Here is a 16,789-nt window from a genome sequence, read left to right on the forward strand (position 1 = left end):
CGCCCTATGGGGGGAATGGGGAGAATTGGGGGGAATGGGAGCGAATGGGGGGGACTGGGGGGAATGGGGGGCACTGGGGTGAATGGGGGAATTAGGGTGAATGGGGGGAATGGGTGAATGGGAGTGAATGGGGGGGACTGGGGGGAATGGGGGGCACTGGGGTGAATGGGGGGAATTGGGGTGAGGGGGGTGAATGGGGGGAATAGGGGTGAATGGGGGTGAATGGGGGCACTGGGGTGAACGGGGAGAATTGGTGTGAGGGGGTTAATGGGGGGAATAGGGGTGAATGGGAGTGAACGGGGGTGAACTGGGGTGATCGGGGAGTGAATGGAGGGCAATGGGGTGAATGGGGAGTGAATGGGGGGCACTGGGGTGAATGGGGGAATTGGGGGGGGGGCAATGGGGGAAATTGGGGTGAATGGGAGTGAATGGGGGCACTGGGGTGAATGGGGGTGAATTGGGGTGAGGGGGGTGAATGGAGGGCACTGGGGTGAATGGGGAGTGAATGGGGGGCACTGGGGTGAATGGAAGAATTGGGGGGGAATGGGGGGAATTGGGGTGAATGGGAGTGAATGGGGGCACTGGGGTCAATGGGGGTGAATTGGGGTGAATGGGGAGTGAATGGGGGGCACTGGGGTGAATGAGGGGTGAATGGGGGGCACTGGGGTGAATGGGAGGACTGGGGGGAATTGGGGTGAATGGGGAGTGAATGGGGGCACTGGGGTCAATGGGGGTGAATTGGGGTGAATGGGGAGTGAATGGGGGGCTCTGGGGTGAATGGGGGTGAATGGAGGCACTGGGGTGAATGGGGGCACTGGGGTGAATGGGAGGTGAGTAGGGGGGACACTGGAGTGATTGTGGGGACTGGGGTGACTGGGGGGGAGCAGGGGGGTGAATAGGTGGCACTGGGGTGAATGGGGGGTGAACGGGGAGGTGAATGGGAGGCACTGGGGTGAATGGGGGAGGTGAGTGAGGGGGTGAATGGGTGGCACTGGGGTGAGTGGAGGGGTGAGTGGGGGGGCACTGGAGTGATTGGGGGGGACTGGGTTGAACGGGGGGTGACTGGGCTGAATGGGGGGCAAAGGAGGGGGGCACTGGGGTGAAGGGGGACTGGGGTGAGTAAGGGAGTTGAATGGGGGGGGCTGGGGTGAACTGGTGAGGGGCGATGGGTAGTGGGGGGAACAAGATCTCAGATGGAGGGGTGCGGGGGAGATGAGTGTGGGTGAACTGGGGGGGCTGAAGGTGCACTGGGGGGGGGTGGTACATTGGGTGTGTACTGGGGAGGTGCATGTGAACTGGTGTGGGGTGCTGGGTGGCGGGGGGGGAAGAGGATCTCGGGTGGGCACTGGGGGGGTGCAGGGGAGATGGGTGTGGGTGCACTGGGAGGGGGTGGCACATCGGGGGTATACTGGGGGCGGTGCATTGGGGGTGTACTGGGGGGGTGCATGCATTGGGGGTGGACTGGGGGGTGCATGAGGGTGTACTGGGGGGTGCATTGAGGGTGTAGAGGGGGGTGCATGCATTGGGGGTGTACTGGGGGTTGCACTGGGGGTGTACTGGGGTGGTGCATGCACTGGGGGTGTACTGGGGGAGTGCACTGGGGGTGTACTGGGGTGGTGCATGCACTGGGGGTGTACTGGGGGGGTGCACTGGGGGTGTACTGGGGTGGTGCATGCATTGGGGGTGTACTGGGGGGGTGGGTACATTGGGGTTGTATGGGGGGAGGTGTGAATGCACTGGGTCTGTACTGGGGGGTGCATTGAGGGTATACTGGGGGTGGGCATGCAGAGGGGTGGGGGGGTTGCGTGCTCTGAGGGGGGGTGTTCGTGGGTGGTGTGGACGCGTGCCCTGCTGTGTGCGCACACCGGCGTATGTGCACCCCCGGGGAGGGGGCACACAGCAGCCGTGTGTGTGTGTGTGTGTGTGTGTGTGCGCGTGTGCACACGCAGCCCGGCTCCCGCGCATCCGCATGTGTCCGCGCACGTGCCCGCGGCGGCCGTCGGCATCTGCGTGTGCCCCGCTGCGTCGCTGCAGCCTCCCGGGTGTGCGCCCCACGCGTTGGGGGGGGTGCGTGTGTGTGTGTGTGTGTGTGCGCGCTCACATGCGCATTAACGTGCGCATCCCTCTGCACCCGTCAGTGTGCATCCGTCAGCCCGCAGCCCGTGGCGGTTCCGCCGCCCGCACGCGTGTGCACCGCTCCCCGTGCGCAGGGAAGGGCCGACGGAGGGGAAGGGTACCCGGCGCGCCCCGAACCTTTGGGATTTGGGGGTAACCTCCCGCCGTATCCCAGGGGAGGTACCGCCATCTGCTTCCACCATCCCTCCTCGCCTCCATCCCACCTCTCCTCTCCCGCCTCCGGTTGGGAATTCAAGGGCCCAAGTCCCGCATGGACCCGCAACCGGGCGTCGAGGAGCCCTACGAGGACCGGGGCACGTCCTACGCCCTCCCGGCCCTCCGGAGCGGCTCCCGCCGCCCGGATCCCGACTCCCAGAAGAGCCGGTCTTAGCAGCCCTGGGGCAGGAGTTACCCAACCCGTCTGCCCACTCCCCGCCGCCCTTTCCCAACCAGTTCTGAGCAGCTCAAACCCTTCCCGGCTTCACCTCGTAATATTTCTAAGGGGTCATTTACATCATTTTATTATTATTTTTATTTTTTTTTTTCTTTCCAAGGGATTGAAACTCCATTTCAAAGAGAGAAAGGGGAGAAGCAACCGAAATAGAGGCAGAGAAACGGAGCAGAGACAACCCCGCTGCCAGACTCATTTTCCCGGGCGATCCAGTCCTGCCGGACCCTGCCCGTCCCGCCCGAGCTTGGCCGAGGTTTCGGTTAAAGCCCCGTATCGGCAGCTGATGCTTTTTAATCCCTTTTTTTTTTTTTTTTTAATGGTTTGGTTTGGTTTTTTTTTTTCCAATGCGCCTCCATTTCAATTCACCCTCTCATCCAGCTTTTTTTATTTTTTTTTTTATTATTTTTTATTTTGCCAAATACCCAAATTCTCAGCGGTTAAGATGAAATGAAAGCAGCGGTTTAGCCTAAAAATAGCCCGGGAGCATCTGTCCACCTTCCCCATCTGCTGCCTGCCCGGCTGGGTGAAGGAAGCGACTGTATGTGCAAAATGAGGGGTCTGTCTCGTCCTTCTGTCCCGCTCGGGAGCTCAGTTCACCTCTGCAAAACCAGTTTATTCAGGGAGGCGCATTCCCCAACGCTCAATTTATTTGCCGGATAACACCCTCAGCCAAGGAAAGGCCAGAGGAGCAGGTCTCCCGTCCCCGCGTTCCCCTAAATAGCGCTTCTCTTAAAGTGATTTTTATTTTTATTTTTATTTTTTTTTATTTAAAACGAGGTTTTCTAACACGTTTCATAATTCCTTTCACGTAATAAACCTCAAAATCTAAATCTTTTCAAGCCGTCCCTCCCAGCTGCTTCCCGGCTTCGTACGGGCTTGTAATAATCTATCGGCATTTAATGCCGCGTTCCTTAGCAAAAGGAAACGGGGCTGATTGCAGGGATTGAAGCTACAACCGGCTCTAATTTCTCTAATGCGATTCTTTAAAGACGAATGACTGCGGTAATGACAACGTCGGAACTTGAAAGGAAGGGCCGTGCCCGGCGGCCGGAGCAGGGCCGGAGCATCGCGGAATCCTGGGCCCGGCTCCGGATGTAAACGGGGCCAAACTGAGCCACGGCACGGGGCAAAGCCCCCCCTCCTCCCCCTCCGGACCACTTCTGCCGCCCCCTAAGAGAGAGCGCTGCAAACCTGGTGAGGGTCATATCCCCCTTTTTATACTGGGGAAACTGAGGCACGGCTCAGGATGGGGATAGAGGAATCGGGAACCAGATCTGGTGCATCTGATTTTTTTTTTTTTTTTTTTTTTGGGATTTTTTTTCCAGGCCACCGCGCAGGCACGGAGCAGCCCGGATGATCCCGGCACTGGAGCCGCTCCAGGAGAGGCATTAATTCATCTTAGATCACCTGCCCCGTGATTCATCGCTCCATCGGTGCTCTACATAGTTTCCGACAACGTTTCATTTGACACACGCGCGGGCGCGCGCGCACACACATCCCAAATGAACCCGTCGGCAGGAGAATGACACCGGTGACCATTTATTTACTTTGCCTGGTCACCCAACGCACCGGAAACCTTGAACTTAGCCGGACCCGGCCCTCGCGCGGGGCTGGGAATAGAAAACCGGTCCGAGAACTTGTCTTTCTCCGGCAGCCGTGGGATGGAGCGCGTGACCTTGGGGCTGAGCTGGGTGAAACAGCCTTTCCTCAACTCTCCGGCAAAGGATGGGGTTCGCCCATCCCAAATCGTGAAGGTGGAAGGAGAGGGGAGGATCGTGCTGGGGAATCCATCCGTGCTCCTGCCGGTGCTCGTAACCCCCAGCGTTGACTTCCAACCCACCCATCCTAAAATATCCGGCTGCATCCCAAGGCCGTGCTCCCCCCGGAGCAGCCAGCCCTCCCCAAAACGGCCGGAGGGGTACCCTGTGGGTCAGGAGGCGACCGGAAAACTGGGTGCCCCCAGGTTGGGCCACCCCGAGCTTCTGCGGCACAGCCTCCCCACCCCGCACAACCGGGTTAATCTCCATTATACAGACGGAAAAGGGGAGATTAAATTAGATTAGATGTAGCCGCCTAATTTTAGCATCCTCACGTGTTACAGGCGCCCTGGTTCTTGCCTTGCTCTCCTCAAACACCTTCAAACCCTCAAAGCCACTGGGCCACCAGCCAGGACAGGAGGAAACCAAATGGGGTTTGGCCGGGAGGTGGCACCCAGCAGCGGGTGCGAGTGTGTGATGTCTGGGGGGCACCGGAGGTCACTGGACCTCTGCTGAGAGGGGACCGGTGGTGATGGTCATCCTCTGCTGGTGATGGTCATCCTCTGCTGGTGGTGGTCACCCTCTGCTGGTGATGGCCATCCTGTACTGGTGATGGCCGTCTTCCACTGGTGATGGTCATCCTCTGCTGGTGGTGGTCACCCTCCATGGGTGACGGTCACTCTCCGTGGGTGATGGCCATCCTCTACTGGTGATGGCCATCCTCTGCTGGTAATAGTCACCCTCTGAGGGTGATGGTCACCCTTCACTGCTGATGGCCATCCTCTGCTGGTGATAGTCACCCTCCGCTGGTGATGGCCATCCTGTACTGGTGATGGCCATCTTCCACTGGTGATGGCCATCCTCTGCTGGTGATAGTCACCCTCTGTGGGTGATGGTCACCCTCTGCCGGTGATGGCCATCCTGTGCTGGTGATAGCCATCCTGTACTGGTGATGGCCATCCTCCACTAGTGATGGCCATCCTCTGCTGGTGATAGTCACCCTCTGCGGGTAATGGTCACCATCTGCGAGCGATGGTCATCTTCCACTGGTGATGACCATCCTCAGCCCTGGGAACATCTCCATCCCCACACAGCCTCCCCTGCCCAGGAGGATTTTTATAGTGGGATCCTCAGCCTTGGCAAATCCACTTTGCCCCCTCCAGGCCAAGCTTCTGCCGCTGCCTGTCCCACTGCCTCCTGCTGAGTGACTGTGACACGAGGTTGACGTTTGCTTTCTGCTGCCTGCCCTGACCTCCCTCGTGGCGGCACCGGCCCTAAGCCCTCGGTTTGTGTGGCTGCCAAGCAGTCTGTCAGCTCCATCAAGTGTCTCCTGATGCGAGGGGACATCAGATCCCCCATGGGACCAGCCTGGAGCGCCTCGGGATCAGCTCCGTTATGCAACGGGGATAGGAGACATCTGACCCCCCTGCGTTTCCATGAGCCGCACCGTCCCCAAAGTCCCAGCAAGGTCCCCAAGCCCCAGTGGGGATGTCAGAGCTGGCAGGAGCCCTTGCAGGAAGGACAGTGTCCCCAAAAGCTGACATGGCCAAACTTAGGGAGACCTGGGGACCATCTGGCATCCCAAAAGGGGTCTGGGGGCTGGTGAGGGCTGTGCCGGGCACTGCGTGAGCCTGGCACACCTCTGAGGTCAAAAGTCCCGGCCGGGACACAGGATCTTGAGTCACGCTGCCTTGGGATGAATAACTCCCACGTGTGGCACTTTCTCAATCGCAGCGGAAAGAGGTTTCTCCAGCGTCCCCCAGGCGCTTTCCCGCCTGCCGGCAGCGACGGAGCTGGGTCACCGCCACGTTCTGCGGCGTGGAGTGAGGGCACGTCCACGGTGCCACCGAACCGGAGCTGGGGCAGGAGCGGGGCGAGCGGCAGCAGGATGCTGAGGGAGCAGGCAGGGGGATGCTCGATGCCGCGGGATGCTCGGTGCCAGGGGCTTTTCCCTCGCCTCCTCCATGGGACCCCTGAGCTCTGGGTGCGAGCAAGCCCGGGAGATCTGCAGCCCGTGCTAAGCATGCGGATGCCTTTTCCATCCCTGATCCAAAGAGTTTGGATGCTCAAAGGGTCCCCTGTTTTTTCCCCCATCACACCAGGCTCCCAGAGTCTCAGGAGTCCCACCCCGGAGCGTGCCGGCAGCAGGATAACCCTGCCATCACCCAGGAGCGCCGAAACACCCCTGTGCCATGGCCGCATCCAGCCCAGGCTCGGTGCAAGGTGGGTCCTCCAGCCCTGGCCAGCAGAAGCTGGGAGCACGTGGGAAGTGTCCAGCTCCACTGGGATGCTGGAGGGAAGGGCCACGGAGGTGATGGCTCGGGGGAAGCCCAGGGACCGAGCTGGGGTCAAATCCCAAACGCAAACCCCTCCCCCCCAGAGCCTCCCGTTGTACCGATCCCTGCCAAATCCTTCCCTGCCAACACCGATGATCGGAGGAAATAACCCGCAACTCGGTGCTGAGGAAGACGCGGGCGCGCAGCCACGGCAGAATCCCACCCTTCAGCCCCGCTGGCATGCGGGCAGGGACCAGCGTCCGCGTCACCGCAGCGAAGCCACGTGTGGGTGGATGCACCTCCCAACCCGCCCTCGGTGTTTTGGCGAGACGCTGGCAGAGCCGGCGAGGGAGCGAAGAGCTGGGCACCCTCTTAAAACATGGGGCACAACGGGGGGACCCCCATCCCGCAGCCGAGGGGCTCCCGCTTTCCCAGCCCTTCCCGTGGCTCGGGTGAAACAAGGAGAGGTTGGAAATGAATAATAACACTTTTTTTATTGCTCTTTCCAGCGAAGATGGTTTTTGAAACGGCCAACAGCTGCCGAGGCACAGGGGAAAAGCTGCTTTTCCAGGGAAACTTCCTAAATGCTGCTGGCAGAGAAACCGCCGGGCAGTCCCACGCTGAGCATGGATGCTCAGCATCCCGCCTGGGAAATGCTGCTGCGCCCTCGGCCGATTCTGGGGCGAGAAAAGCAATCGCTAACCCCAGCCCACGGCCTGGCCGGCTCTCCCCGGGATGCAGGAGCAGAGCTGAGCTCTCCCCTGGACCCTCGCTCCCCCACAGCAGCATCCTGCATCCCTCCCCGCGGGGAGGACCACATCTCAAAGCTTCGATTTGGTTCACCAGGCAGAAAACCAGCCCAAATATTACATCCCGCCTTGCTTCGACATCACCCCACCTGGCTCGGGGCCAGAAGTTTGGGAAACAGCTCTCCTACACCCTTCCATGAATTATTTCACCAGCATCCGTCCTGTGATCCCCTGCTACCCACAGTGACTCCCCTTCCGACGGGCGGGATTGGCCTCGCATCCCTTCGCACCAGAGCCCATCGCGGCTCTTTAGCTGAGTGCAAAAAAAAAACCCAACAAACACCAAATCCCAAATCCAGGGAGAAAATCCCCTTACCTGGGTGAAGACGTTGCTGTCCATCCCTTCCGCCCCGTGCTCGGACGTCATCCTGGGAGCAACCGAGCCCGTTTGCTGGGACCTTGTGCCCCACGGCGAGCCGGGACCGGGAGAGCTTTATCATCTCTGATCCCCGTGGAGGAAGGTCCTGCGCGACAGCCCCCAGGTCATTGGCTGGGCACTGCGGAGATAAATATGGGATTTTAGCGGCACCGGTGTAATCCCGGAGCTGTGGGATGAGCCCGACGGAGCTGTCTGGGATGTGATGCTTCGTGTGCAATACCGGTGGGTTTGGGCTCCTCCTGTCCCACACCGTGCTCCATCAGAGCATCCCTCCGTGCCGTACTCCTGTGCACTGCGATAAATAGCAGCGGGATCGTGGACCAGCCCGTGGGCGACCCCCGTGATGACCCATCCCCGTGGTGGGGGTGACTTGGCATGCTTGCCCCCAGCCCCAAATTTCGGTGCAGCCACTTTTACTGATGAACCCTCTCTCCAGGAATAAAATGTGGAAATGAATGTTGGGGTGGGATGGATGTGGGATGTGTTTGCAAAAGGGATGTTCGCAGGGGCTGTGCCGGGTCCCCATGGCCCCGATCCTGGGAACACCCGTGGAGGTGGTCCCGGGACACCAGGTTTCAGGCATGTGCACATGTGTGTGCACGTGTGCGTGCTGCATGTGCGTGTGCACGTGGGGCAGGGCCATGTGGCCGCCCGCATGGCTCTTACCTGGCAAAGTGCTTAATCGGGATCTGCGGGCATCTGGCACAGCGGCGGCGGCTCCTCCGCTTATGCAGAGCTTTGGGTGCTCTGGAGAACCCCAAAAAACCCCAGGTGGAGGGTAAAAAGAGGGGGGGGAAGAGCTGCTGGGGTGGCCTGGCCCCATGGCTCTGTGGCTTTGTCCCTGTGTGACCGTGGGGCATGCGAGTCCCCTCTCCCCGCTGCCGGAGAGGAGCTGCCAAGCAAAGAGGTTTAAGGTTGATGCACTTATTAATTCTATCAAACGGAGATTATCCGGCACGGAGGGCTGGGCGGCACCGGCAGAAGGCGACGGCGTGGTTATCCAGGACGGGCAAGGCAAAACTTGCCATGGGGAGGGAGGAGGATGGAGCTGTAGCCCCAGGTCTCCCCATCGCAGGGCTGTGAGGGGGCTCGAGAGAAGGGGTCGGGCTCAGGTTTGGGGGAATTGGGGTCCCCGCCTGCTCTCAAGCAGCACCTGCATGTGCTGAAGGTTAAATCTTAGTGCAGCCTCTGAGTACAGCACCTTCCAGTTGCAAGGTGCTGTGCAGGCTGGGGAGAGCCAGGCGGAGCTGAGCCCCAGCCCTGGTCTCATCCATATCCCTGTCTTCATCCCTGACCCCATCCCCATCCCTGTCCCCATCCTGGTCCCTGTCCCCATCCTGGTCCCTGTCCCTATCCCATCCCTGTCCCCATCCCCATCCCCATCCCCATCCCCATCCCCATCCCCATCTCCTTCCTGGTCCCTGTGCCTATCCCATCCCCATACCATCCCCATCCTTGTCACCATTCCGGTCTTGGTTCCTGTTCCCATCTCATCCCATCTCATCCCCATCCCCATGCCTGTCCCCACCCCCATCCCTGTCCCTGTCCTCATCCTCATCCCCATCCCCATCTCCATCCTTGACCCTGTCCCTGTCCTGTCCCCATCCCAGCCTAAACCCTGTCCCCATCCCATCCCCAACAGCACCCCTGTCCCCATCCCTGTGCCCATCCCTGTCTCTGTCCCATCCCATCCCCATCCCTGTCTTGGTCCCTGTCCCCATGTCATCCCCATCCCTGGCATAAGTGACAGACGGTGACAGCCCAGGACTAATCCAGACCCCGGGGTGGCTGCAGGACCCCCCGCGCTCACAGCCGCGCCGGCTGCCATGGCAGCCGTGCCATCAGCCGCTCCCCCGGCAGCCACCTGCCTCATGCCGGGGGCAGTTTGGCAACACCTTTGGGCTGACGGAAACTTCTTTTATCTTCAAAAATTCCTCGGAAGGGGAAAACTACGACTGGAATCCTCTCTCCGCTGGCTTTTACAAAAAGACTTCTTCGGGCTGGGAAGAACAGAGCCGCCTTTGTTCCATCCCCGCTCCTATTGCTGCCAGCGCGGAGGAAACATCACCGAGCCCTTGGCGCCGGCGGCTTTACAATCCACCTCCTGTCACGTCCGTGCTGGGAATCTCCGGGAAAGAGAAAATAAAACTAACTGAGCATTGGGCGATGGGCGATGGGCCAGGGAGCCAGCAGGGTTGGGGGGGGCCAGGGGCAGGGCTGGGGGTCCCAGCAGGTATTTGCTCCCCCCACACCAGTCCCAGCCTCACTTTAATCATTAATTTTATTTAACCAAGCCAGGATTGTTTCATCTCCTGCCGTAATAAAGGGTCAGGTCGATGGGAGCCGAGCGATGCTGCGTCCCATCGCCTGGCCATTCCCACCCCATCCCAACCGAAATCCTCATCGCGGCGGGCGCCGGACCGGGGCGATAAACCCCATTATTGTCCCTCCTGACTTGTGTTTTAATGCCACACGTGGTGGGGGCAAGACCTGTCCTCTCCTAGCGTGGGACCCCCCAGGGGACATCAGTGGGTGGTCAGGGGCTGTCCCCATGTTGCTTTTCATTACAACGAGGCGATGGAGGAGCGGCCGGCCGAGATGTGGGCAGGACGGCGATGCCGCGCATGGCACCGGGAACCTGCCCGGCTGCCAATCCCACAACATCCAACACCGTGGCCGGGTGCGAAAGCGGCCTCCGGACTTTGCCTCGCACATACACCTTCCAATTTCCAGCTCAAACAGCCAAACGAGCCGGGAAACCTCAGCCAAGACGGAGCGCTCTGCCTCCCACCAGAGCACGGTGGTGTTTTGCTAAGATAAGGCATTCGGGAGACGCAGAGATCAATATCGCCGGTGGCATTGACGGCAGCGAGAGTGCCGATTTTATGGCTTTAATGGCAGGATAAAAGCATTTACAGAGGCCTCGACAGCTGTACGGCACCCTGCGGCCCCCTCCGTTTCCCACACCGCCATCCCCAGGTGGTCCCGATGCCAAGCTGGGGACACGGATCTGCTGATTTGGCGGCAGCCCGGTGAGGAACGCCGGCTGCAAACGATGCCATGAATTCATGGGAGCAGCCAGCCGGGAGAGCGGGCATCTCGGGGCGTTTTATTAAGTGTTTTACGAAAGCTCTCTCCACCCGTGGCCGGGATCCGGCCAGCTGCCCATCATGGGTGCTCACAGGCAGCACGGTCGCCGGCACGAGGCTGGCAGCTCCGGCAGGGACCGGCCGCCACCGAGACGTTTGGGGCTGCGCCAAGAAAGATCGGGCTTAATCGCACGTCAACAGCTGCCCCGCGCCAGGATCCGGCCGCGCCGCGGCCCTGGCACCAACCCTCTTTCTCTGACCTTCCCTGCGGTAATTAGAAACCGCCGGGTAATTTTTCCAGTCTCGTGATAACGGCAAATGTCAGATCCCGCCAGAGCGTCGGCGCTGCCGGTTGGGATGAGGGCAGGATGGGGTGAAGCCGATGGGATAGAGCCAACCGGCTTCGGGTAGCATCCCGGGAACGGGGCTTTGGGATCCAAACTCAGATCTTGCTCCGGCCATGCTCAGAGTGGGGGGAAATAAACGGGATAACTGGGCACATTTTGAGCTGGAACAGTTGGAAAACAGCCTCGGCCCGAAGCGTTCCTGATGGGCAAACTGCCACCAGGGCTGTCGGGGTGCTGTTTTCTGGGAATTCGGCCCCAGATGCTTCCCAAGCTCCCATCCCTGCCGGCAGCAGCGCAGGGGATGCTTGGCCTGGAGCAAAGCAACCCCAGGGAGGGAAATTTGGGGGAATCCCCCAAAACCCAGAAATCCTGGGGGTGTCGTAAGCCCCTAATAACTGTGACCCCTAAAAACAATGGTCCTTAATAACCATGACCCCTAATAATTGTGGCCCCCCAAAACATGGTCCTTCACTGTGACCCCTAATAACCCTGATCGCTAAGAACCATGACCCCTAATAACTGTGACCCCCAGAAAACATGACCCTTAATAATTGTGACCTCTAAAAATATGACCCCTAATAATTGTGACCCCTAAAAAAACATGACCTCTAATAACTGACCCCCCAAAAACATGGTCCTTAATAATTGTGACCCCTAAAAAACATGGTCCTTAATAAACATGACCCCTAATAACTGAGACCCCTAATAACTGTGACCCCTAATAATTGTGACCCCCAAAAGCCATGGTCCTTAATAATTGTGACCCCTAAAAAACATGGTCCTTTATAACTGTGACCCCTAACAACCCTGATCGCTAATAACCATGACCCCTAATAACTGTGATCCCCAAAAAACCATGGTCCTTATAACTGTGACCCCTAAAAAACATAACCTCTAATAACTGTGACCCCTAATAATTGTGACCCCTAAAAAAAGTGTTCCTTAATAACTGTGACCCATAAAAAACATGACCCCTGATAACCCTGACCCCTAAGAAATATGGTCCCTAATGACTGTGACTCCTAATAGCCATGACCCCTAATAAACATGGTCCCTAATTACTCTGCCCCCTAATCACCCTGACCCCTAATAATAGCCCCCCTTCGGGCCGATCCTCCTGCAAACCCCATTTGCACAAACAACCCCCAAACCCCTCCGTTGCCCTCTGCCCCCCCCAACTTCCCATTTACCCCTCCACTTTTAACCCCCAAAACAGCCAAACCGGAACATTTTGGGGGTTTTCCCTGGTTATAAAAGAAGGGGACAGGAGCAAACCCTGGCTGCCGGGAGGTGGGGGATTTCAGGACACCCCCCCAATTCCCCCTGGAGTGCTTCCCCCATGGAATAAAAGCCAGCAGGTGCCCACAGAGCAGGTTTGGGGAGGGGGGCGGCGTTAAACCCACCTACCCTCGGATTAATTAGTAAGATCCCCCCCACGATCAGGGCAGTAATAATGCGATTATCCGGCTCCGGCTGCGGGATAGGGAAGCTCATTACGGAGCATTAAAGAGGGGAAAATTGGGGTTTCAGAAGTTCTATTAAAAGCTCATTTGGCTTTGAGGTGTGGTTTTGGGGTTCATTTGGGGGTTTCTTTGCAATTTGCTCCTCCATCCCCCCCGTCTCCCTCCAGCCTAGGAGGAAAATGGCGGGACTCCAGTACGGCCCCGGGACTGGTTTTCATCTCCCCCCACCCCCCAAAAAGTGCTTTCAGGTTTGGGGAAACTGAGGCACAGAGGCCACAGCCCTATGGGGGGAACACGTCTGTGTGTGTCTGTCTGTCCCCCCCTCCCCACAACCCACAGGGCACCCACTCCCCCCTGACAGCTCCCAAACCCCCCAATTTGGGGGGGCTTATCACCCCCAAAACACAGGAGAAACAGACAGATGGTGTTTCGGGAGGGGGAAATACATCATGGGGGGTGGGATGAGGTGTGTCGTCGTCCCCCTCCCCCAAAATAACCCGGGGTGACCACTGGCCTCAATTTTTGGTGGCCAAAAGGGGATTTTTTCCCCCTCCTTTTTCCGGCCACCCCGAGGTTTCAGCCTTTGCGGGGACAAACACTGCCATCTACCGAAACAGCCCTCCTCGCCGATATTAAAACTTCTCTTATTTTTCATTTTCCCCACCCCCAAAAAAATAAAAGAGAGTTTCCCACGTTTTTCGGGACGCACGAGGCCTCCCAAATTAAACCTTTTTTTCTCCCTGGAGGTGGGGGGCAATGCCAGCCGCCCACACCCCCCCAGGCCTGTCAGGCCTAGTCCTCTACAAGGGTGTCCCCCCCACCCCCGGGGACATTTTTGGGCACATTTTGGGGGACATTTTTGGGTCAAGGCTTCATGGCCGCCGGCAGTTGTGGGGGGGGGTCAGCTGCTGAGTGGGGAAACTGAGGCACAGCCAGACCCACCCTCACACACACTCCCCCCACCCCACTCATTAGCCCCCACTGCGGCCCACCTGCGGCTCGTTGGCCTCCCGGTGTATTTAAGGCCCCTTTTTTTTTTTTAAGTGGTTTTCCCTCTTTTTTTGGGGCAGTGATGGGATGGGGGATCCCAGCAGAGCCGGGGGGCAGCAGGCGGCGGTCCTGCTGCCCACCCCGGCCCCTGAAGTGCTGGAGATGGTGCTGAGCCTGGGGGGGTGGGGTGGGTGGGAGGCCACCATTGCCCCCCACCGGGCCTGTCAGGCCTAGTGCCCTACAAGGGTGTCCCCTCCACCCCCGGGGACATTTTTGGGGACATTTTGGGGGACATTTTTGGGTCAAGGCTTCGTGGCCGCTGGTGGTTGGAGGGGGGGTCAGCTGCTGAGTGGGGAAACTGAGGCACAGACAGATTCCCCCTCACACACACTCCCCCCATCCCACTCATTAGCCCCCACTGCGGCCCACCTGTGGCTCGTTGGGCTCCTGGGGTATTTAAGGCCCCTTTTTTTTTTTTAAGTGGTTTTTCCTCTTTTTTTGGGGCAGTGGTGGGATGGGGGAGCCCAGTGGAGCCAGGGGGCGGCCGCCGGGGGTCCTGCTGCCCACCCCGGCCCCTGAGGTGCTGGAGACGGTGCTGAGCCAACGCTATGGCCCCCTGCCCCGGGTGGCCGCCATCGCCCGCCTGCGCAAGCAACCGGCCGGGGACTACCAGCCGGCCAGCAACCTGGCCAACATGCTGGAGCGGCGGCAGGTGGCCAACGCCAAGGAGCGGGAAAGGGTGAGGGGACCCCCCCCTTCCCCCCCCCCCCCAAAAAAACCCTCTGCACCCCCCCTACCCCCAAAAACCAAATCCCAGGGGGCTGAAAGCGATGTGCCATGGCAGTGGCACCCAGGGACATCCCAGGTTTGAGGGGGACACCCCACAGCACCGGTATGGGGTTGCTTGGGTTTAATCCTGGGGAGGGTCCCGGGTTTAATCTTGGGGGGGGTCCCCAGTTTAATCCTGAAGGGGGGGGTGATTTAATTCTGGGGTCCCTGGTTTAATCCTGGGGGTCAGGGGGTCACTTGGTTTAATCCTGGCGAACCCAGTTTAATCCTGGGGTTCCCAGTTAAATAATGGGGAGGGATGTCCCTGGTATAATACTGGGGGGTCTCTAGTTTAATCCTGGTGAGCCCAGTTTAATTTTGGGGGGGGGGGGGTCCTTTGTTTAATCCCGGGGGGAACCTGTTTCAATCCTAGGGGTGCCTGTTTCAATCCTGGTGAGCCCAGTTTAATACTGGGGGAGTTCCCGGTTTAATCTGGGGGTCCACAATTTAATGATGGGGGGGCCTCATTCAATCCTGGGGCCCACAGTTTAATCGGGGGGGGGGCAGGTTTAACTCTGGGGTTCCTGGTTTATTCGGGGTGGGGGGTGGGCTGGTTTAATCCTGGCGAGCCCAATTTCATTCTGGGGGGTCCCTGGTTTAACCCTGGGGTCCCCAGTTTAATTGAGGGAGGGGATTGTGTATTGGTTTAATCCTGGGGTCCCCAGTTTAATCCTGGGGGGGGGGGGGGGGGAACTGGTTCAATCCTGGCAAGACCAGTTTAATAATGGGGGGGGGGGGGCTGGTTTAATTCTGGGGTCCCTGTTTTAATTGGGGAGGGGTAGTTCAATCCTGATGAGCCCAATTTAATAATGAGTGGGTTCCCTGGTTTAATTGGAGGGGGGGCAGGTTTAATCCTGGGGTCCCCAATTTAATCCTGGGGGGAGGGTGGTTCAGTCCTGGTGAGCCCAGTTTAATCCTGGGGGTGGGGGGGTGGGGTTGGTTCAATCCTGGTGAGCCCCGTTTAATAATGGGGGGTGGGGGCGGTGTCTCCAGTTTGATCCTGGGGTCCCTGGTTCAATCCTGGCGAGCCCAGTTTTATAATGGGGGGGTGGGGGGTCTCCCTGGTTTAACCGGGGGGGTCCCCAGTTTGATCCTGGGGGAGTCTTGGTTCAAACCTGGAAAATCCAGTTTAATAATGGGGGGGTGGGGGGTGTCCCTGGTTTAACCGGGGGGTCCCCAGTTTGATCCTGGGGGGGGTCTTGGTTCAAACCTGGAAAATCCAGTTTAATAATGGGGGGGGTGGTGTCCCCAGTTTAATCCTGTGGTCCTCAGTTTGATCCTGGGGTGGCCTGGTTCAATCCTGGCAAACCCAGTTTAATAAAGGGGGGGGGTCCCCACTTTAATCCTGGGGTCCCTGGTTTAATCCGGGGGGGGTGGTTTAATCCTGTCAATACCGATTTAATACTGTCAACACCAGTTTAATCTTGGGGGAGATCCCTGGTTTAATCGCGGGGTCCCCAGTTTGATCCTGGGGGGTGGTGGGGGGAGGCCATTTAATCCCGGGGGTCCTGGGGGTCACTTGATTTATTCCCCCCCCTCCCCCCGGCAGATCAAGAACCTGAACAGCGGCTTCGCGCGGCTGAAGGCCATGGTGCCACTGGTGCCCCGCGACCGCAAGCCCAGCAAAGCGGACACCCTCAAAGCGGCCACCGAGTACATCCGCCTGCTGCGCCTGGTGCTGCGGGACGCGGGGGGGCCCCAGGTACTGGGGGGAAGGGGGGGGGGGGGGGGAGAGGGGGGGGGTGTCACCCCAAAATAGACACCCTGCGTCCCACCCCCATCGCTGCTGCAGGACTGAGGGGAGGGGGGTGGGGGCTGCTCTGGATTTTCTCGCTTGCCGCTTTGCGGGGCACAATTAAGTTTAGAATTAGAAATTAAAAATAAATTGATATTTTTCTTTTTTGTTATTTTTTCTTTTTTCTCCTTATTCTTTTTTTTTTCCTTATTCTTTCTTTCTTTTTTTTTCCTTATTCTTTCTTTCTTTTTTTTTTTCCTTATTCTTTCTTTCTTTCTTTTTTTTTCCTTATTCTTTCTTTCTTTTTTTTTTTCCTTATTCTTTCTTTCTTTTTTTTTTTCCTTATTCTTTCTTTCTTTTTTTTCCTTATTCTTTTGGGGGGGTTATTCTTCAGTTGAGGCTCCAGAGCTGAAAAGAAATAAATAAATCTCCATTTTAGTGATTTTTTTTGTTTTGTTTTGTTTTTAATTGCCCTTTGCCCTTTTCTGCCCCGTTTTCCCAGCAGCAGGCCACCGATGCTGAGCAGGAGCTGGGTGACAGCGAGTGGGGG

Source organism: Vanellus vanellus (assembly GCF_965231255.1).
Source record: "Vanellus vanellus genome assembly, chromosome: 26".
NCBI classification, from domain to species: Eukaryota; Metazoa; Chordata; class Aves; order Charadriiformes; family Charadriidae; genus Vanellus; species Vanellus vanellus.